Here is a 22,389-nt window from a genome sequence, read left to right as displayed (position 1 = left end):
AGTTGCCTGCAAGATAATTTTTGTTTTCCTACACTTCTGGATGTGCTCATGCCAATAGATTATTTATACCGCCTGAATGAAATTACAGAGTACCTGCATCATAAAATGGTGAGCCTCTCTTGAACAACCAAAAATGTATTAGGGACATTGTCTTTAAGGATACAAAAGTCAATTGCTGCTGTCCCATGAAAATGTATCATGTAACCCAAGCTCATTATGCCTCCACAGCAGAGAAAACTGCAGTCAGGTATTTCTCTCATATATTCCCCTTTGTGACCCAAATATGCTGTTTGGGGCAAGCTTCAATCCCTTGAGTACAGAAGGAGTGTAACTTCAGTATAATACATTAGCATTACACCCATATTATACTTTTTAAATTTATACTGTGCACATTGGCATAATTAAACCACTACCTCCGTTTTCTATTGCTTCAATTATAGATTTCAGACTCCTCCCAGCATCCTAAGATCTCAAGCATTTCACATACACTAATTGATTGAAGTTTGCAACTCATCAGTGCAGGGGTAAACATTCTTATACACATTTTTAAAGCATTGTACATGGAGAATGAGAGAAGTTTATTATCCAGAGTAAAAAAGTTGAGTCAATTGCTGAGAGAGGACCTTGGTTCCTGATTCCCATATCTCCTGCAATAGCCATATTTTCATTTCAGGCATTTATTTGAAAAATGCACCATGAAGGAGTTGATGGATTTTGGCCTTAAATATATTGTGCTTGCCACCTGGAAACACAAACTTAAAAGCTCTTGTGAGCAGGGAAATATGTATGTGCCAGTGTGTGTGCCATTATCCATATCAAACTCATTTCTGAGAATGCATTTGGAAAGTCAAGTTTCTCTATTTCTGAACAAGTGGGCGAAGTTGTTAAGACACCTTTTCTATGCTTTCCATGGTTTTGTTTCTACTTGAGATCCAGAAGTGGATGATCATTACCTAGTACAGCTGCAGCAGTGAAGGCAAGCAAAGACACAGCTTGAACCAGTTGACTTTGATCTACTTGAAACTTGAGTCATGGTTTTTGTTACCTCTTTGTGGGATTTTCACTGGATGCTTCATGTTTTGCTCTTGACTGTGAATTTGGGGCTAACCGAAAGTATAGACACGCCTTATCATTCCAAGCCAGAGGAAGTAGCAACAAGACATCTCTATAGTCAAGTTGATTTCAAATTGATCCCTAAGTACAGACAGTCAAAAAGCCCAAGGCTGAATTGATTCATTCTTTGCAGGTTAGTCTAAACTGAAGACATTAAACTGAGAAACAACCAGACACATTTACTTTTTATTCAGAAAATGCAGCCACATGCCTGCAGTGGCTCAAAGCAGCACTAGAGCATGTCTCTCTGGCATATAGTCAGCAAAGGTCTCTGGGATTTGCAGTCCAGAATCACAGCAGCAGCACTCTCCAGGGTTGCTCATCACTTCCTCTTCTTGCTTCCAGATGCCTCTGGAATTTGTAGTTCACAGTTGCAGCCAGCAGTAAGTTAAAGTAAGTTTAGCAACGGGATGGCTCTCTACTCAGAGGAAGTGGTTTAACCCCCCTCCCTGACCCCAAGCCCCAGGTGGGGTTTGCTGGAGGAAGGAGGGGGATGACAGTCCCTGCCTTCCCACACCCACCCCCCTTCTCTGGTGGAGCAGACAGCTTAGGGCTGGAAAGCATGCTGGGATGCTAGGGAACTGTGATTTAGCTTCTACCAGGAAGGGGTCTGGGACAGAAATTTCAAAATAAGTTTGACCCAAATCAGTAAAGTCTGATACTACATTCAACCAGGTTTATCTTAAACCAATTTCAGCCATTTTAAACCTGGTTTATGTCCACTGAGCTTCTGTTCTGTTTCAGATCTAAACCAGTTTCTGATGACTTAAACTGGTTTATGTATAACTTCTGTCCCTAGCCTTGGAGAGTTAGCTCAAAACTGCTTTGACAGGCCCCTACAGTGAAAACTATTCTTTTAAACTGCTATAAAAAAGGCAAAGGTTTATTTTAGTCCTACAGCTGAAGAAAAGTGAAATCTGCGTATGTTCCTCTTAAATTCTGCCTACTAATTACATCAGAACAATATTTTTATCCTGCTAAGAGTTCTCCTTCTGTAATTACTTTGTAATCTGTTTACAGCTACTGCATCTCTTAAAAATAACCTTCTGATACATACTATTTGTATTTTTGTCTACCATTTTCTTAGAATAAATCATTGGATTAAGGCGAATGGCAAGAAAATCAAAACTCCTTTCAGGAGGTAGAGGGAATTTACAGTGCAAAGCACCATAGGTAATTACAGACTTTCATTTAGTGGCAACAATGAGTTGCAGAGATATTAAGTCCCCATTTTTCCAGAGGTGTTTAGCTTTCCCAACTCCTGTTGCCTCTAGTTGGAGTTGTGGGTGTTCAGCATTTCTGTGAAACATGTCTCACGTGAATAGAGTCCTAGGGAAAGAGAGACTTGCAGAGCTGAGAATAAAATTCAGAAGGTCTGAGTCACTGTCCCTTGTTCTAACTACTAGACACTGTAGCCAACTTTACAAAAACTAGTGACTGTTGTTTTTAAAATATCAGTCAGAGCATACTTCATAGTTTCATAGTTAGTAGGGTCGGAAGGGACCTGAGCAGATCATCTAGTCCGACCCCCTGTCATGGCAGGAAAGAATACTGGGGTCAAATGACCCCAGCAAGATGTTCATCTAACCTCCTCTTAAAGACCCCTAGGGTAGGAGCCAGCACCACTTCTCTTGGAAGCTGGTTCCAGACCCTAGGCACCCTGACTGTGAAGTAGCGCCTCCTGATATCTATCTTAAACCTGCCCTCTGCCAGCTTGTGACCGTTATTCCTGGTCACTCCTGGCGGTGCTCGGGGAAACAGTGACTTCCCCAATGCCTGCTGATCCCCCCTGACTAGTTTATACTTAGATGGAAGAACATCCTGTCTATACAGATTGAGACCTTAGCTGGTATAAACTGATACGGTTCCATTAACTTCCATATAAATCTGCCACTTAAATTACAGTGGACTTTCCACATCAGCTTTAAACTATTTGAAAGGAGATAAGACTCTTGTTAAAAAATGTTAAATGCCTTTATGGTTCCTTTTTTGTCAGATCTGATTACCAGGCTATAAGAGCTGTGTATAAATATGCCCACCTTATTCTTTCTCATCAGGATTCTCTTCTCTGATTAATCCACCAATGTCATCACAATCCTGGTTTTGACATCACAGCTCATCTTTATCACCTCTCGGTAATGAGCATACCAGGAAGTAGGAGAAGGATGATTAAAATAGAAAAAGATTCTTTTTATACATTCATGTCCTGGTAATGATGGAAAGATGAAATTAGGAAAGGGAAAGAACTGGTATCTTCCTACATCTAAAAATGTTTTCAACTGCAGCAGTGACTCTTTAAATATATGGACAGCACTTGGCTGTATTGACATTCCAGTTACAGAAATGAGGACTGGTATGCCACAGTGCTCGTGGTATGCATAGTGTTGCGTGCTGTTTCATTATTATCCTCTCTCTGGCCCCAAAGCAGAGAGGCAATACAAATCCAGGCACTAGGGAATAGGCATATTTAGTAATATTGATAGTAATAAAAATGGTTGAATTTCCATTGTTGCATGTCCCCCGAGATGGTCCCAGTTTCAAAACAGACAATCTAATTGTATATTTTCTCCACAAAATGAACTAGGCTATTTGTTCAGAACATGCAGAACTTAGTCCTGACCCTATTCTAAAAAAAGCACTTGCTCATGATATTATGTGCAACTCTCTTCCACACACAACTTCCTTTGTTTTACATCAGTTTCCAATGCACCTGGAGAAACAAATACATGCAAGAGAATTGTAAGTCTTCATGAAAATTAAGAATATTTTGCCTATTTTCAATCCTATATCCAACATCGAGGGAAGCATTTGTCAATAAAGAGGAGAAAGAGGAAACAGCCACTGTCACCTGCCTCCAAGCTTTCATGCTAAAAGGAGGGTACCATCATACTTTGCATGAAATTGCAGCCCAGTTGAGGATAATAGCAAATTCTATTTAGTATAAGCCAGATGTGTTTAACATCTTGTATTCCTTTGCTTACTCATTCTCAGTTTTCAGTGCAGAAGTACCCTTTCTTCCATCTCATCTTCTAAAACCATAGCGGTGTAAAAAGAAGTAATCTCTGAGCCTGTGCTAGGGTCAGAACTGTCTCATACATACTGAGGCAGCCTTAGTGGATGCAAGGGTCAGAACTGCCATAGTGGGTCCCAGTTCAGTCCAGTTCCTGTGTAATAGGCAGCCCATGACTCCTGTTACTTACCGAAAGAAAAACAGTAGTAAACAGCACTTAGGCAGACAAATAAGGGCTGACTGCAAAGGGATAGGCAGCCAGAAGTCAGAAGCTGAAAGTGCCTATTGCTGTGCTAGTTGCACAGCAGTAGTACAATGGGACTGAGTCCTGCTGAAGCAACAGACATTACTATAGTAGCCACGGTAGCAATAACTTGCTACCCATTAGAATGAGAGAGAGGCAGCTGTGCCAGGGCTAGCCAGTCACTTGACTGGAAGTAGCAAGGGCTTGAGCAGTATATAAGCCAGGGCCTGAGTGAAGGCTGTCAGTCTGGCCTTGTAGACCAGAGGGGGAAGAACTCTACAGTAAGATCTCTGTTGCTGAGAGAGAAGGACTGAGATCTTTCACTGCCTAAAAACAGCAGGTAAGGGGCCGAGGGCTGGCAGGAAATTAGGACTCCAGGATGCATAGGCTGCATTAGAGAGCCAGCAGGTTAAGAATTTAGTTATAGCCATAGGGCATTATTTTGTGTGTGTGAGTTTTTACTGGTGGACCAGGTTTGGGACTAGTTAGGTGAGGCAGAGGTCCTAGCAGTGCCACAGAGTGCACAGAGAGAGAGTGTGCCAGGGTGGGGGGACCCAGTGTCAATGAGGGATGGAGCCAGGGCCAGAGGCCCAACGTCCAGGAAGGACAGAGATAATTCTTATCCCACATTGCTCAGTGTCCACGGGTCCACCCATAAGGGCGCGAATCAAGCACCCGTGGGTCGGCGTGGGGTCCTGCCCCCCCCTTACATGCTCTGGAGTGACTCCTGCTCCCAGTCTGCTCCCGCCAAGTCTGCCTGCCATGACTTTGATGGTATTGGTTCAGTGATTTTCCTTGGCGGGTGCACGTCCAAAAACGGGTCTCCTGTCCAATCCGGTCTGGGGTCTTCGAGGGCTCCTGCCTCCCCTACACCCTCGCCTGAGCCTCTGCACAGTGAGTCCCAATGGTGCTCCCCTTTACCTTGGTGAGGGTCAGGGTCTCTTTTCTCCCACAAAGAAAGTCCTTTTAGCGACCCCCCCCCCCCCAGTCGCTCGGTAAGTCCCGGCAGGGTCCCCTATGTATAGCCGGGGCCCACCGTTCCTGCCAGGGGTCCGTCTCCTGACAGTCCTCCCTGGGACAGCCTGCCGCCGCCGCCTCTGGCCATGGGCCGCTCCGGCCGGGGCTGTGATGGGGGAGCTTCCCCACTCCCAGCCTCCACCACCCAATCAGTGGCCCTGAGGGCCCTCCGTTCCTCGTAGCTCGCCCCGCGGGGCCCTACCCGGCTCCAGAAGGTCCTTGCCAGGTTTCCTCCTGCTGCCTGCCATGCTGCTGCTCCCCTGCCGGGAAGCTCCTCCTCCTCTGTCTCCTTCCGGGCCCCGCTGCTCCGCACCGTCGCCGCTTTTGAGTCCGCCGGCTCCTCGCGGCACCTGGGAGAGTTAATTAAAGTGCGTGCCGCCGGTCTTCACGCGGAGATTCCCTCCCGGGCTTTTTGCGCCGGCTCCGGCAGTGCCGCGCCTTTCACGTCCCGCGTTCCCACACTGCCAGCTCCGGCCGGGCGTGCTCTGCCCAGCCCAGTGAGTCCCGGGGCTGCCTGGGGTTGGGGCTCTTCCACACTCAGGGAGAAAGGATATAGGGTCAGGGACCCAGTGACTAAAAAGGGTGGTGACAAGGCTAGGAGCTCACAGCCCTAGAGGGGCGAGACCAGAGCCAAGGAGCCCAAGAATAATAAAGGCATATAGATACCTGAAGTACTGAAAATACAGGTTATAGATTACAGGAAAAGAGATTGGGGTAGAATCCCCATGGGTGTGATTAAGAGTTAACACCTGTGGGGCACAGGCACAGGTGGGGCATAGGGGAGGTCAGAGGCTATGAATAGCCCATAAGGTGGTGAGTGCCCTGGGGGCATATATGGGCCAAGAGGCCTACCTAATGATGGGGAGATAGGGATTGGTGGGGTATGAGAAGGGATCTGCTGACAGGAAGAAAGACAGAGGATTGCGCTAGGACCTTTAGGCACCTTCCTTTCCAAAACTTAATTTAGAACATCAAAGTATGGCAGCCATGAGTAAAGGGAGGGTCCTAGAGATGGAGTTGGACAGGACTCACAAGGTCATCAGGGGGCATCGCAGCGACCCCTGTGGCGTAATCCTACTACACCCTGTCATAGGTGAATGCAGCACTGACAGCTATGCTAATTTGTGCCCCACATTCATCCTTCATAAGGCTGTGGAGAATCACTGAGGTTACAAACAGACACTGTATGTGTCCCAGGATTAACCATCCTATCCAAAGACAAAGTGCAATTCTTTAAATGTTCATGTCTGTCATCACAAGATAAATCCTAAAAATTTTGATGAAATAAGAAATACTAACAGTTTATCCTAAGGTATGTCAGGGAAATTGGCTAGCTACTGTGTAGCACCCATACACCAAAGGGTGTGCTCATACACCAATGACCACTGGCCACGTCCCGTCTCTGGGCTCGTTCCTAGCCGCGATCAATTAGGCAGAGAACAAGGGAGTGTCCAGTACGTGAGTTTATTACTCTGCAGAGGGGTACTCAAAGTCTAGAGACAAAGAGAGATCCCCTGACCCGAGTTCGATAGTACTTTTTATGTTAACAGGTCATACATATGCAAATATAAGTATACATAGGCACATAGGCATAAGGCATATATGCGCGTGCATCTTTGGGGAATTTCCACAAGTCTGGGGTCCTTCTACGTGCTGTTGCTGGGTTACAGAATGCGGAACAGAGCAAGCTTGAGCCGGCTGAAGTTGGTTTGGTGGTCTTTAAACTTATTGTCAACTAAGGGGGGGGGGTTCAAGCTTCTGCTTTTAAAAGGTTATATCCTGCTTCCCTTTTTTTATTTATGGTTGTTTTTCTTACAGGTACTGTAAAGTGTGTTTGAACATTTATACTGGAATTGCATCACTGAATCAATGGCAGAAAAGCAACAGTGCATTTGACTTGTCACTAAAGCCTGATTAGAAGGGCAATGATTGTACACACCAACCTCAGGATATTTCTGTTTCAGAACAAATACAGCCACAACTTTCCAAGGACAAATGCGATGTTTGTTCCTAGCCTGAGTTTCAGGACTGTCCTGGCTACTCCCTTTTCTACCTTACCCTAGGCCTGCTCTAGTATTCCTTGCCCACTATAGTGATGGTACATGTCTGGCAGAGCGATCTGTGACACTAGCAGAGAAGTTCCCAGTGTCAGTCCCCTACAAAGTGGGACTTTATACTTTGCATTCCTAGTGTGGCTGGGTGCACTTGTTTGGATAATCTAATAACCAACCTACCCTTTTTATTCAAAAGAGCCCCAACAATTTTGAAGTTCAGACAGGCCAAAAGAGCTAGATTGGGAAAGTTTGAATTTGGACTTTTCTACCCTGGCTACAAAGAGAAAATAACGACACAAATTTTCATTTAAATAATCCTGTTCTCTTTAAATTTCTAACCTGGTTTTGCAGCCCCAAGAAATTCACCTTAGGAAGCCACATTTTTTCAGTACTGATGCATACCAAATATCCAGACCTTATCAAGATTAAACCTACTTCTGAAGCAACGTGTCTGTCAGACGTTACCTGTAATTTCTACTCCCTTAGCAAAAGAGAGGTTTATGATGCTCTTTCCTTTTCTCCTCCTTTAATGTTTTCCACAGTTGCTAAGTCAGAGCTTTCAAAATCTATCCTGACATTTGGTCATGACCTATAGAATTTTAATACATGTCATAGACTCAAATGGTTTTGTATGAAAGGTCTTCTCTTTGGACTCGTTATTTTGATCATACAAGCATTCATTGGTTAGTCTTACATTTTGATCCTGCAAGACAAAACCCTGTTTCCACGTGAATTCAACGTGAATTTTCAGTTCAGTGACTTCTGTCCTTTCCTCCTCTTCCCCATTACACAGCAGATGTTCACCTTGACGGTCCTTAACAAGCAGCCCTAGCTCTCCTTGTACAAATCCAGAAACATTTAGCTTTAATCAGAGGACTAAGAGAAGTATGGTCTGAGAACAAAGCTAATAACCTCCTGAACTCTCATCTTAGCTGTGACACTAATTCTGTCTGTGAACTTAGAAGTCATTTAGGCCAACATTTTCAAAACTGTCCAATGATTTCAGGTACTTCCATTTTTGGGTCGGAAACTGGAGATACTTTTGCCCAGTGTTTGGAGATACTGAGGACCTGAATGTACCATGGACTTAAGATGTGATTTTGGGCATCCAGCGCTTCTGATTACTAAGTTTCTGCAGTGAGGTGCCCAAAAATAAGGACAAACAGCATCAGAGGCCAGTTTCCAAAAATATGTTCTATTTTTCCATTTTACTTCATAGAGCTATAAGCACCCTAATTAAAATTATAACAAAATGATACAAACATGAAAAATACTATATGGCAGCTAAACTTAACAAAGAAATGAAACTTAATTTCATTTCTCAAGCAGTAAGTGGGATCTTGACAACCTTTAATCTGTCTGGTAAGGAGGAATGTGTTTTCTTTCTTGCCTACGCTATGCAGTACACTTCTTGGACTTTGCCATGTGAGTATGATTTATAATTGATAAGTCTAGGGAAAAGGGGAAAGTACATTTACAGATCGTTCATCTTCTTTTTCAGCGGAGGCACAACTGTTTCCCAAAGGGAATGGGAAAGCAGTAATTCCTAGTTTAAGACTTTCTTTTGATATGTATATTACTTTATGCATCTAAAGATATTGGCTTATGAAGTGTATTTCTAATTTTAAAAGTGTCTCTGATATCAGAGGGGTTCTATGCTATTGTCTTTCTTTGTACACTGTGCTTGGCCTGGAAGTCAAATACAAAAGTTTACAAGTACAACATTAAAAAAAAAAAAAAGCTCTAACTGTCAATGGTGAAGGACCAGCCGTGGGGATGCCAATTAACTAATTAATCCAGAGGGTTGTTAATCCTCTATGACCCACAGTAGTCAGGTTTGGGGGCATTAAAGTAAGTTAATTTCCCTGAGCATTGATCTACTGCCCAACCCCACTCAGAGTTAGAAGAAATAACTATGCACTACAACATAGGTAGGTTGACCAATATAAGCTGTATTATACAACAAAACCCATGCAACAACTACCCGATACAATATTCCTGTAACACCCGAGCCGCAACACAATAAAATACACCCAATGAGACAATAACCCGACACAAGTCCCAAACCCAATATCCCTGGTCACACAACCAATCAACCACTAATAACAAGAAGCTTTGGCCACTACCCAGTTAACTGCTGTGCAACCTCACAGACAATCCAGAAACCACAGATCACAGGCAAGAACACCCTGGGCCTAGTCAGCAAGAGGAGCCCTCTGACAGTCCCTAAGGATTTCTAGCTTTTTCCTGCTTGGGTACTCAGCACCTCAAATAAGGAAAGGGTGATACTTTACCCAACTGCAGCTTCCACAGACGAAGTCCAAAGGAAAGAGCGCGAGACAGGTCAGCCTCAGTGAGCTCAATCCCAACGATCAGGGTCCAAACAACACCTTTTTCACAATACCCAATCAAATTCAAACCTGGGCAATACTTAAAAGGACCAATCAATTCAAACTATTTCAAACCAATACAAACAATGTTATCATAACTAACATATCAGCACTGATAAAAAGTTGCATTACCATTATAAACTACGCATGCCCAGACCTTAAAAGTAGGTCATGACTTCCTCAAGTTTGAGAGTTCAAACCTTCTAGAAACTTTTCACCTCTAGTCAGATGGCGCATGCATGGACTTTCACTGTTCTACAATGGCACAGACACATCTGGGAGCAAATCAAGCTGTATCCAGTCCTTCTGACATATTATTATCAGTTTTTATTATTGTGATTCTTGTCTTTGTATTTATGTGTTAATTGTTCCACGGGTCTGTATCTTTCCAAGGTATTTTTCTACCCTAAGTAGTTTATCATCTTCAGTCCAACTGCTCTAGTTGGGCATATTGTAGGTAAAGGTAAGATGTATAATGTGGAAAACACAACATTAATGTCAGAAGAAAAGGGAGATAATAGGTGGACCTCAACTAGAAATAAGATAATTGTTTGCAGTGTTTGTGAAAATAACTAGCATAATTTGAGTCTGAATATAAAGAGGCATCTCAGAACAAGGTGATGGTCCTTTTCTGTGAGCGTGTCTACATGTGACATTACATGACCATAGCAACACGCTACTGTGCCGCAGCATCCGTGGGCATCTACACATGACCAGTGGCTAGTGTGCCCAGTATAGTGTGCTACTATGGCAAAGTAGCTGCTAAAAATTACCATGCACCATGAACACAGTGCAGTACAGGCTGTTACTGCGCTGTGATTTAGTGCTTCCTTTTGGAAGTACTAAATCACGGTGGATAAGAACATCATCATAGCGACACATGTAGATGCATCCTGCATGACACTCTCAAAAATCCAGGTAGAATACAAGAAAAACAGAGAGACTAGAAGAAAATTAGGGCTTAATCCTGCCAGGTCTTGAGTGCTTACTAAAAGTTCCTGAACATTCTCAACAACCCACAGGGTTACAAAAACTGGAGAAAATTCTCATCACAAGGTTTTCACATCAGAGCCCAGAAGACAGATTTTTTAAAGGTATGCTCTTAACTTCCAATCAGTGACTAAATTGTTCCCAAGTCTCTGCTGCATGTTTTCTGGACAAAACCTTCCGGACATGGGAAATATTTCCATTTTCCCTGGATTTTCCATGCCCGGTATTAAGGTAATATATTTTTAGACCCAATTCAATAAAGAATATGACCAAGTATCCATGTGTTTAAGAGTGTGTTCAAGGATAAAGTTCCAAAGAATAGTCTTCATGTCACATTTAACTCTTCTGCTCTAATAAAAAGCCACCATTTGTGAGGGTTAAAATCTTGCCTCTTTATGCTGAGGATTCAGTAATGAGGAATGAACAAACATAACCAAAAGCATTAGCGGGTGTCAAATAAGGCAGATCCAGGGATCTCTCAAGATGAAAGATGCATCAAAAGGTTCTGTGGCTATTAAGGTGGAGGCAGGTAAAGATGATCAGCTCATAGACAGTGGCTGTGAAGCTCTTTTGAGCTGTCACTACCAACAATTTGATAGCAAATGTTTTGATCTGAAATTCTTTTTGAACTGAAAGTTTGCAAAGCGCAGAACTTTCCTTAGTGCGGACTTCATGGGCATGAATCAGGAATAGTACCAGGGCAGCTCATCCATCATTTCCAGAATCGCACCAATTTTGTCTCTGGCCAACTTGGCTGAGGGTTCAAGTGATGCTGTTAATAACTAATGATAATACTGCAGTGCAGTGTTAGGAGGGGGAGGGGGAGTTGCTGCTCTGTAAGAAGTTTTAAATTATCAGTCAGAGCATACTTAGATGGAAGAACATCCTGTCTATATAGATTGAGACCTTAGCTGGTATAAACTGATACAGTTCCATTAACTTCCATATAAATCTGCCACGTATTACAGTGGACTTTCCACATCAGCTTTAAACTATTTGAAAAGAGATCAGACTCTTGTTAAAAAATGTTAAATGCCTTTATGGTTCCTTTTTTTTCAGATCTGATTACCAGACTCATTTTGTTGACCGTACGGAAAGACCCCATGGCAAGTTTTAAAACCAGCAGAAGGTAACTTCAGTGATGAATTGCAACTAGACTATTCAAGCATCAAATTCACGGCTTTATTAAGCACTTGGGAAGACTTGCTTAAAATAGGAAAGGCGCTAATCCAAACTTAACTCTCTTCTATTTTTATTACCTGGAATCTAGCAGTTTACACAATCCCTCTTCAAAGTTATTGTGTTTAGTTTAACTCTTCAGTGAACAGAAATGAGCCAGACAGTAGTTCCTGGCACCAGAGTTCCCAGCACAGCAAAAAGTGGTGTAGGGAACTAACACTGCCACTGACCATGCTGCCTCATGAGGGGCCTCTTGGATGTTGGCAAATATGACCTAGCTTAATGCATGATGGTTGTTGAACAGATATTCAAATAAGTGCTCTGACCTAAAGCGCTATATTCAATCTGATAGCGTGTCCATCGAGGGTTAACTTAGTATGCAAGCAGCCATTTTTAAAGTACTTTAAGTGCTAAGAATGTCTGTTCTGGTACAGGTTTAAAGCACTTTGAGTGCCTAATGCACATTAAATGTAAAATCTGTACCTAGACAAAGGTATTGGGCCTTATCATGATGAGAGGTCAGTGACGTACAGGATATACTGCATAAATGCACAGATTTATTAAAGTATGCAAGATACTCTTAAAAAGTTTAAGGAATAGCAAGTATTTTAGATTTGCTTGTGACTGGTTTCAGCTGCATGGGATGGATACTTACCAGTCAGCTATAACTCTTTATTCTTTTTATTGCTGTTTCTTCTGTGCTATCATCTTCTGGAGTATCCAGCCATGCAAATGTATAAGAAAGCAAATGAAATCTCCTAACAAAAGTAAGAAAATAATCTTTTCCCAGATTTCTAATATTATTTATTGTAAGGGTTGGGGGTGTACCACGTACCGTGGGACCCCGAATCCGGACGTCCCCTGGAGAGGAGGGGTACTCAGTGGACCGTCCCGCTTCACCGCTCTCGCCTGCCACGACTTGATGGAAAATATGGGGTTCACCCGTGCCGGGAAGCGGGCGGTCCACGTGGGGTACGGTACCTCCAAAGTCCAGGGGTCCTGAGGGCTCCTCCCCTACACCCTCGCCCGGTCCTCCGGGTTGAGCCTCTGTGAGGGGCTCCTTTGGTAGAGTCCCAGTCCGGTGGAAAAGGGGGCCTTCCCCAGCCGGACCCTCACCGGTGTTCCTGCGGCACCTAGTCCCCCTGGCGCCGCTGACTCCTAAGGTCTGGGGTTATCCCAAACCCCGTACGTCTGTCTCCCAGCAAGTGGGGTTTCTACGGCCGGCCTTCCCCGCCCACGGGTCGTCCTGCGTGACCACTTGTCCCGCAGTCGCTGCAGAAGGGTGCCCCCGTCGGTGGCCCCCTTCCCGGTTGCCCCCGGGGTCCGCGTTACCCTCCTGTCCTCGCGGCCTCCTGCCGCTGCTGCCTCCGCAGTCTCCTGCGCCGCTGGTCCGTCTGGGGTCGTGTGGGGCTTCGCCGCCCTCCGGGACGCCGTGTCTGCCTCTTGCCGCGCGGCTCCCGGCTCCGTCTCTGCCGGCTGCTCTGCGGTCAGCCTCTGCTGCGGGGCTTCCGTCTCCGCCTCCGCCAGCTGCTCCGCTGCCGGCCTCCGCCGCGATGCTCCCGGCTCCGCCGGTATCGGCCGCGCCACCGCCGGCCCCCGCCACGAGGCTCCCGGCTCCGCCGCTCCCTGACTCACCGTCCGCGGGTCCGCGGCTCCTGGCTCCGCTGCCGCCGGCTCCCGCCGCGTGTCTCCCGGCCTTACCACACGCGGCCTCGCCGCTCCTGGAGTGGGCTCCGGATGAAGCCTTCCTCCCTCTCTGCGGGTAAGTGTCTCCTTTTTATCTTCCCGCGCCGATCCCGCGCGGGCGCGGTTCAGGTTCCGGCACCCGTTAAGTTCCCCGCCGGGTTTCCGGGTCCTAGCCCGGAAACGGGGCGGATTTTCAGGATTCTTCCCTCGGGCCGGGCCCCGCGGGGTCCTGTACCCCTCACACACCCCACCCCTTGAGACGCCGCTAGGCGATCCCCTTTCCGTGGGAGATTCGCCCCCCGAGGGATCTTCTCCACCCTCCCGAGGTGGTATCTGGGGCTCATGTGGGTTCTCTCTCTCTCCCCACCGGGACAAAAAATCAGCCACAGTGTTACTACGGCCGGGTTTATACCTGATTTTAAACTGATATGGCTGAAGTGCCAGGGCCCACTGCATTATCCGGGCATTCTCGGTTTTAGCTGAGTTAAGCCATCGCAGCGGGGCATGATCAGTTATTAACCGGAATTCGCGGCCTAATAGGTAATACCGGAAATAGTCTATTCCCCAGCGAATGGCGAGGCACTCCCGCTCAATTGTAGAGTACCTCTGTTCATGATCGTTCAACCGTCGGCTGGCGAATGCCACAGGGCGTTCGATTCCCTCCACTTCCTGGGCGAGGACTGCTCCCAGGGCGTACGCCGAGGCATCCGTCTGTAGGATAAAGGGGGCGTTAAAGTCAGGAGTATGGAGTACCGCGCCTCGGCATAAAGCTTGCCGGAGCGCCTGAAAAGCCTTGTGCCTCTCTGGGGTCCAATTGATGCGCGGTGGTTCCTTCCCTTTGGTGGTGTCTACTAGCGGGTTCGCCAGTTCCGCAAACCGGGGAATGAACCGCCGGTAATAGCTGGCGAGTCCCAAAAAGGCTCGCATCTGCCGCTTGGTTGCTGGGGCTTCGTAGTCCCTCAGTGCCGCCACCTTATCTCGTAGGGGTCTTACCATCCCTTTGCCTACTTGGAAGCCGAGATATTTAGTCTCGGACTTTCCAAGGGCACATTTTTTTGGATTGGCTGTCAGGCCCTTACCTCGTAGCTCTTGCAAGACCTGTCGCAGGGCCTGGAGATGTTGCTCCCATGTCTTGGTGAAGATCACGATGTCGTCGAGGTAGGCCGCGGCATATTCCTGGTGAGGTGCTAGAATCCAATCAATTAACCTTTGAAAGGTTGCAGCGGCCCCATTCAGGCCGAACGGCATCCGTTTGAACTCATAGAGGCCCCAAGGGGTCCCAAAGGCGGTCTTAGGTTGATCCTCCCTTCGAAGGGGGATCTGCCAATACCCCTTGGCTAAATCCAGCGTGGAGATGTGATTGGCTTGCCCAATACGCTCTACCAGCTCACTTATCTGAGGCATGGGAAAGGCGTCAAACTGGGTGATGGCGTTCACTTTTCGGAAGTCAACGCACAGCCTTAAGCTGCCGTCCGGTTTCGTCACTGCCACCAAGGGACTTCGCCAGGGGCTGCGAGAGGGCGTGATGATGCCCTGGGCCAGCATCCCATTAAGCTCCTCTCTAATTGGCTGACGCCGGTAAAAAGGAATGCGCCGCCACTTCTCCCTGGCAATCTGCCCCGGGGGCATCAGAATCCTATGCTCCACGCCTCTAGCCCTCCCTGGGGTCTCGGAGAACACATCCCCAAACTCCACGATCAGCTGTTGTAACTGTTTCTGTTGGGAAGGGGACAGGGACGTCTCCGCCCCAAGGGGTCCCTCGTCCCGGGTCTTCGGCCCCGGCTCCCCTTCTTGACACTCCCCATCTACCGGCTCCCGGTCCATTTCTACCAGAAGCCCGTGCGGCTCCTGCCACTCCTTTAGCAGGTTGATATGTAGGACCTGGGACGCCCTCGGATGGCCTTCCCTTCGGACCTCATAGTTAACCGGGCCAGTTCGCCTAACGACCCGGGCCGGCCCCTGCCATCGCGTCTTGAACTTACTATGAGAGCTGGGCAGCATCACCAACACCTTCTGTCCGGGCTGTAACTCTCTCTGCCGGGTTCCCTGGTCGTAACGGTCCTTTTGCTGTCTCTGGGCCTGTTCGAGGTTACCGTGTGCCGCCCTCTGGGCCTGGTGGAGCCGGTCTTGCAGCTCCCGCGCGTATTCCACCACCTGGCGCCCCCCTCGTGCGCCGCTTTCCCAGCTTTCCCTTAGGATGTCCAGCAGGCTTCGGGGCTGGTGCCCAAAGACCAAGCTGAAAGGGGAGTAGCCTGTGGAGGCCTGCGGGGCATCCCGCACTGCAAACAGCAAGGGCGGTACCAGCCGATCCCACCTAGCTGGATTTTCCTGTGTGCAGCGCCGGAGCATCCCCTTTAGCGTCGCATTGAAACGCTCGACCAAGCCATTCGTTTGGGGGTGATAAATTGATGTTTTTAGGTGCGTAACGTGGAGCACCTCGCACATGGCCGCCATTACGGCCGACATAAAGTTCTTCCCCTGGTCGGTCACAATTTCTCGCGGGATCCCGAAGCGAGCGACCCACTTCATAAGCTCCTCGGCCACCTTAGAGCCCGTCACTGTCCGTAAGGGAATAGCTTCCGGGTACCGGGTGGCGTAATCGATGAGCACCAGTAAGAACCGGTGTCCAGCGGTGCTCCGTGGTAGAGGCCCCACCACGTCAAGTACCACCCTAGTGAACGGCTCCCGTATAACGGGCATCACTTGAAGGGGGGCCCGCGGGGGTTTGTGGGTGCTTACTAACTGGCAAGCCCGACATTCTTTACAGAACCGCTCCACGTCCTCGTATAGGTGGGGCCAGAAGCACCAGCGGGTCAGCTTGGCCTCTGTTTTCCTTTTCCCCAAGTGACCTCCCATGGGGTTCCCATGGGCTAATCGTAGCAAGGGCGTGCGGTAGCCGCAAGGGATTAAAAGTTGGCGTCCCTCCCGCCCTGTCCGGGGGTCGGGCTTAATCCGATAAAGGAGGCCCTGTCTTAACTCAACCCGGGGGCCCTGCCCGCGATCTGCTGTGGGGCTTACCGGTTGCCGCTCCCGTTGAAGCGCCTCCTCATGGAAGAGTCTCAGCTCCGCGTCCTCCTCCTGCGCCTCCCGGAACTGGTCACTGCTCGCCAGGCCCTCCAGCTCGCCCGGCCAAGGCGGCTCAGGTTCCTCCCCGGCTAGACCCTGCGGGGGCTCCTTTCGGGGGTGGAGCGCGGCCAGCACCTCGTATATTTCTGGCCAGTCCCGTCCCACGATCATGGGGTGCAAAATGTCTTCTTTCAACCCCACGGGCAGGCGTCTCGAAACTCCATGCAGCCGGACCTCTAATATCCGTCGCTCGAAGTATGTCCTCTGATTGTGCAGGCAGACTAGGTGGATTCCTGCACAACGCGGGGCGCGTCTCCATTCCACCAGTGATGGTTTGACTAGTGTCTGCGCGCATCCGGTATCGATCACGGCCATGAGCGGTCGCTGCCCCACCCAGGCCTTTATTCGCGGCAGGGGCCTGGGATAATGGTCTTCCCTGCCGCCGACTCCACAGTCCATGGGTTCCCCCCGAGTATCCTCCCCTGCTCCACTGTTGCCTCTGGGGCGCGGGGCTCCTTTTTCGGGGGGGTACTCAACTTCGGTCGGACAGGACCGGGCCAAGTGCCCCCTGCCGCCGCAGCGGAAACAACTAACCCCGGAGTTCCCTGGGGCCTTCTCTGCCCTACCTCCCCGAGTCCTTCGGGGAATGTCTTCCGCCCGCGGCTTTCCCCGTCCCGAGCGCCGACCCACCTGGGCTGATGTATACTGCTCCGCCAGCTGGAGTGCTTGCAGGGAGGTCGTGGGGCCGTGACACCTCACCCACTGCTGGGTGTCTTCTTCCAGATCCGTCAGGAACTGCTCCAGCAGAACTTGATCACAGATGTCCTCTTTCGTGGATTCCGCCGGCCGCAGCCACTTCATCATTTCGTCCCTAAGGCTGTGCCACAACACCTTGGGGCTCTTTTGGTCCTTGGACTTGTCTCCTCGGAACGCCTGCCGGTGCTTTTCCGGGGTGATGTCAAGGCGTTGTAGGATCTCCGCCTTTACCCGCTCGTAGTCGCTGGCTTCGGCGCGGGTCAGGGCTCGGTAGGCTGCCTGGGCTGGACCGGTTAGCAGGACCCCGAGCCTACTGGCCCATTTTGTCCGATCTATGCCTGCGGCGAGAGCCGCTCGCTCGAAGGTTTCAATAAATGCTTCGACATCGTCCTCCCGATTCATGCGGGGCAGGTTCATATCCCCGCTATACGGGCCAGCCCGCGCCTGCTGCTGTTGGAGCCAATGCTCCTGCACACTCACTTGTCTTAAAGCCGTCTGCTGATGTTGCTGCAGCAGCTGGGCCACCAGATGCAGCGTCTGCTGCGTCACGTCCGGGCTCGTAGGGAGCTCCATGATATGCTAGTGCTTTCCGAGCTAGGCCGGGTTCGGTTCCCGGCCAATGCACCAGTTGTAAGGGTTGGGGGTGTACCACGTACCGTGGGACCCCGAATCCGGACGTCCCCTGGAGAGGAGGGGTACTCAGTGGACCGTCCCGCTTCACCGCTCTCGCCTGCCACGACTTGATGGAAAATATGGGGTTCACCCGTGCCGGGAAGCGGGCGGTCCACGTGGGGTACGGTACCTCCAAAGTCCAGGGGTCCTGAGGGCTCCTCCTCCCCTACACCCTCGCCCGGTCCTCCGGGTTGAGCCTCTGTGAGGGGCTCCTTTGGTAGAGTCCCAGTCCGGTGGAAAAGGGGGCCTTCCCCAGCCGGACCCTCACCGGTGTTCCTGTGGCACCTAGTCCCCCTGGCGCCGCTGACTCCTAAGGTCTGGGGTTATCCCAAACCCCGTACGTCTGTCTCCCGGCAAGCGGGGTTTCCACGGCCGGCCTTCCCCGCCCACGGGTCGTCCTGCGTGACCACTTGTCCCGCAGTCGCTGCAGAAGGGTGCCCCCGTCGGTGGCCCCCTTCCCGGTTGCCCCCGGGGTCCGCGTTACCCTCCTGTCCTCGCGGCCTCCTGCCGCTGCTGCCTCCGCAGTCTCCTGCGCCGCTGGTCCGTCTGGGGTCGTGTGGGGCTTCGCCGCCCTCCGGGACGCCGCGTCTGCCTCTTGCCGCGCGGCTCCCGGCTCCGTCTCTGCCGGCTGCTCTGCGGTCAGCCTCTGCTGCGGGGCTTCCGTCTCCGCCTCCGCCAGCTGCTCCGCTGCCGGCCTCCGCCGCGATGCTCCCGGCTCCGCCGGTATCGGCCGCGCCGCCGCCGGCCCCCGCCACGAGGCTCCCGGCTCCGCCGCTCCCTGACTCACCGTCCGCGGGTCCGCGGCTCCTGGCTCCGCTGCCGCCGGCTCCCGCCGCGTGTCTCCCGGCCTTACCACACGCGGCCTCGCCGCTCCTGGAGTGGGCTCCGGATGAAGCCTTCCTCCCTCTCTGCGGGTAAGTGTCTCCTTTTTATCTTCCCGCGCCGATCCCGCGCGGGCGCGGTTCAGGTTCCGGCACCCGTTAAGTTCCCCGCCGGGTTTCCGGGTCCTAGCCCGGAAACGGGGCGGATTTTCAGGATTCTTCCCTCGGGCCGGGCCCCGCGGGGTCCTGTACCCCTCACATTTATTTTCTCTCCTTCTTCTTAATATAGATAAAATTTTCTATAAAATTTACAGGATGGATTCCATCCAATGCAGGATGGAACTTCTCTAGCAACAACACCTTGGAGAAATTATGTGATTTGCTTTCCTACCACGTAGTTGCTGGAGATCCCTCAAAGGTTGGGAGTTTGGGAAGCTGAGCACATGGAAAAAAGGCATTCAAAAGCCTGAGGTGGAATCAATCTAAGTTATGTGGTTTTCTGTAAGCAGCAGGATTTAGATCAGTAATGAACAGAATACACATTCACTGTTTTGGGGGAAGCGAGTGAGCAAATCTTAGACTAGTTCTGCCATTTTTTAAATCAGACTGTGTGCACCAAACTTCTATTCTGTTACAGGTGTAGATTGGCTTCCAATCACTTATACTGGTAAAAGTATCATGTCTGTACCTGGCCAAGGAGGGGTGTGATACTATTTGGATTACCTGAATTTGGTCTGAAGCTCATAAAGCAATAGAACTGAAACACATCCTGATTTGTGTTGGATTCTGCTTTCATATATTAATTTACTATATATGTATAGAAATGACCATTTTACATTCAGTGGGCATGTCTGCACAAGATGCTTTACTTGAGATTAGAGCAAATTACTGTGCAGTAAGCATCGCTGTCTACACATGCAGATGCTCATTGTACAGCAATTTGCTCTAATCTTGAGTAAATTGTCTACCTGTAGTTACTGTACAGAATGAGACATGTAGATGGCTGACTAAAAGTAAATTTGCTCCAGATCAACTGAGCAGCAGGGGGTGGGAGATTGTTCCCTACCTCTGTGGGCTGCCTGTTGCCAGGGTGGGCTCCACCACTGGATCCTGGGCAGGGATGATTGTTTCTGGGAACAGTCTGGGACTGTTTTCTCCCAATCACCATTCCATGATTGCAGAGTGGGGGATGAGATATGATTGTTTCCCGGCCCAGCTCTGTGATCATGGAGCTGGGCCTGGAAACAATCATCTCCAAGCCCACACTCTGCAATCACAGAGCTGGGGCTAGTAACAAGCTCCTAGTCTGTTCCCTGCCCCCACTCCATGATCATGGAGTGGAGGCTGGGTGATCCCTGCACAAGGAGAGTTCTCTGCCCAGCCTGGAGCTGGCTGGGACCTGACAGCCTGGAGCTGGCTGAGACAGTTCCTGGCCAGTCCTGAGCTATGCAGGAAAGTCTGCATATGCAGCTTGGAGTGGCTTGGGAGTTTTGAGCAGCCCTCAATCGACTCCAGGCTACACATGCAGATTTTCTGGAGCAGCCTAGGGCTGTCCAGAACTGTCCTGTGATCCAATGATCAAGACATGGGGAATCCCTGCCTAGCCAGGGGCTCATTGCTAGCTGCCCCACTGGTGGATCAGGGCAAGGGGCTGGGACCTACCCCGCCCCTGCAGCTCTTGTCAAGTCCCCTGCCCCCAATCAGGGAGCTGGGGCAGGGGACCATTGTCCCCACCTGGGCTCCAGTGGCAGAGCCTACCCCAGCAGCAGGCAGCTGCCAGGGTCAGGGAGCAATCTCCCAGCTCCTGCCAAAAGACAGCTGTCTCCTGGCCCTGTCCTCCTTGCCAGCCCCTGGGATAGCACCCAGGAGGAGACTAGAGTCTCCCCTGGCTGTGGTAGGGGGCCAGTGGTGGTGGAATGAGACTGGTGCCATGAGCAGCAAATCTGCTCCTCCTCTACACATGTACATGCCTGCCCAAGATGGGTTTACTCTAAAGTAAATTACACTAGAGTAAACCCGCCCCAGAGCATTTGCATGTGTAGATGCACCCAGTATGCAGAACAGCCATTGTCCTGGATAGCCCACTTCAGCACAAGTTTTAATTCCACCATTCTCAGTGATTTTTAGCCTCAGAATGAAAAATAGAAATTCTAATTTTACAGAATGAAAACCGTTGTCTATTTACATAATAGAAAAACCTAGAAGTTAAACGCAAATAAAAGAAAAATAAAAGTAAATTTAATCAAGAAAAAATCAAAATGAGGAGAGCTAATGACTAAAGTCATCAGGATCATGAAAGCAAAGTACCTAGTATGTATGGAAAATAAAAACCCTTTCAAATTCATAATAAAGGGTGCTGACAGATGTAAGGGGGGGGCAGTGAAGTACTTTATGGGAAGAAGCAGCGCATTAGTTCAATCCAGCTCTGCAGTGTCTGTATAGATAAGACACTTCAGCAGGGCTTTTTGGTACTTTTATCTAATAGCTGAGTCAATCCAGGTCCAATTCAAACCAGGTCCAACTAACACAATGGCTCTTCTAGACATGTGCTGCATTCAGCACTGGATGCAAAGAGTTTAAATTAAACAACTGTTCGTTTGCATTTTTTATGTCTGTAATGCCCAAACTTTTCTATGAGTGTGTCTGCATAGTACAGAGCAGCAATGCTTAGAGAGATCCAGGTGAGGGCTAAAGAAACTGCCTTGGGTGCAAGACACCTTATTGCTGAATGATAATGGCACTCCACTGTAGCTGATTTATACAACTGTGAGAAGCTGGATGTAGTGGTCTGAGTAGAGCATCTCACTATACCCATTATATTGGGTCTGCTACCTGTCACCGCTTATTTAGAGCATTATGCCTTGTAGGCATACCTTCACCTACCCTCACCTGAGCCTCCAGGATTCTGAGATGGGGTTGGAAATTATAGCAATATTAGCAAATTGACTGTCGAGAATGATAGGGGGCAGGGATGGAGTGCTGCCACCTTCCACCCCACACCACCACTGCTTCCCAGGAGCGGGGGAGAGGGGGGAAGTTGCCCCACCGTTCCCTCCATCCCCATCTGCCAGCACCCTATGCTGCCACCACCTCCAGTACCACTGGCCTCGACACCCCGCCCCAGCCCTGCTCCTCTTGGAGGAAGCAGAGCACCACCATGACAGTGAGGACAGAGTGACAGTGAGGCACTGGCCTCCCCACTCTGTCCCCTCTGTGTGTGCCATCACAGCAATGCTACACCACCTTTGAGGAGCAGAGCTGAGGGGGAGGTGAGGCCAGCAGGCCTTGCCCTCCGCTCCATCCCTGCCTTCATAGTGGTGCTCTGCACTATGATTGGTTGTTTCACTAACTGATAAGAGTGCTTCAAGAGTATATGGTTGGATAGACAGAT

Source organism: Crocodylus siamensis, chromosome 4, assembly GCF_052110815.1.
Source record: "Crocodylus siamensis isolate JL-2025a chromosome 4, ASM5211081v1, whole genome shotgun sequence".
Classification (NCBI taxonomy): Eukaryota; Metazoa; Chordata; order Crocodylia; family Crocodylidae; genus Crocodylus; species Crocodylus siamensis.
This window is presented reverse-complemented; position numbering follows the sequence as displayed.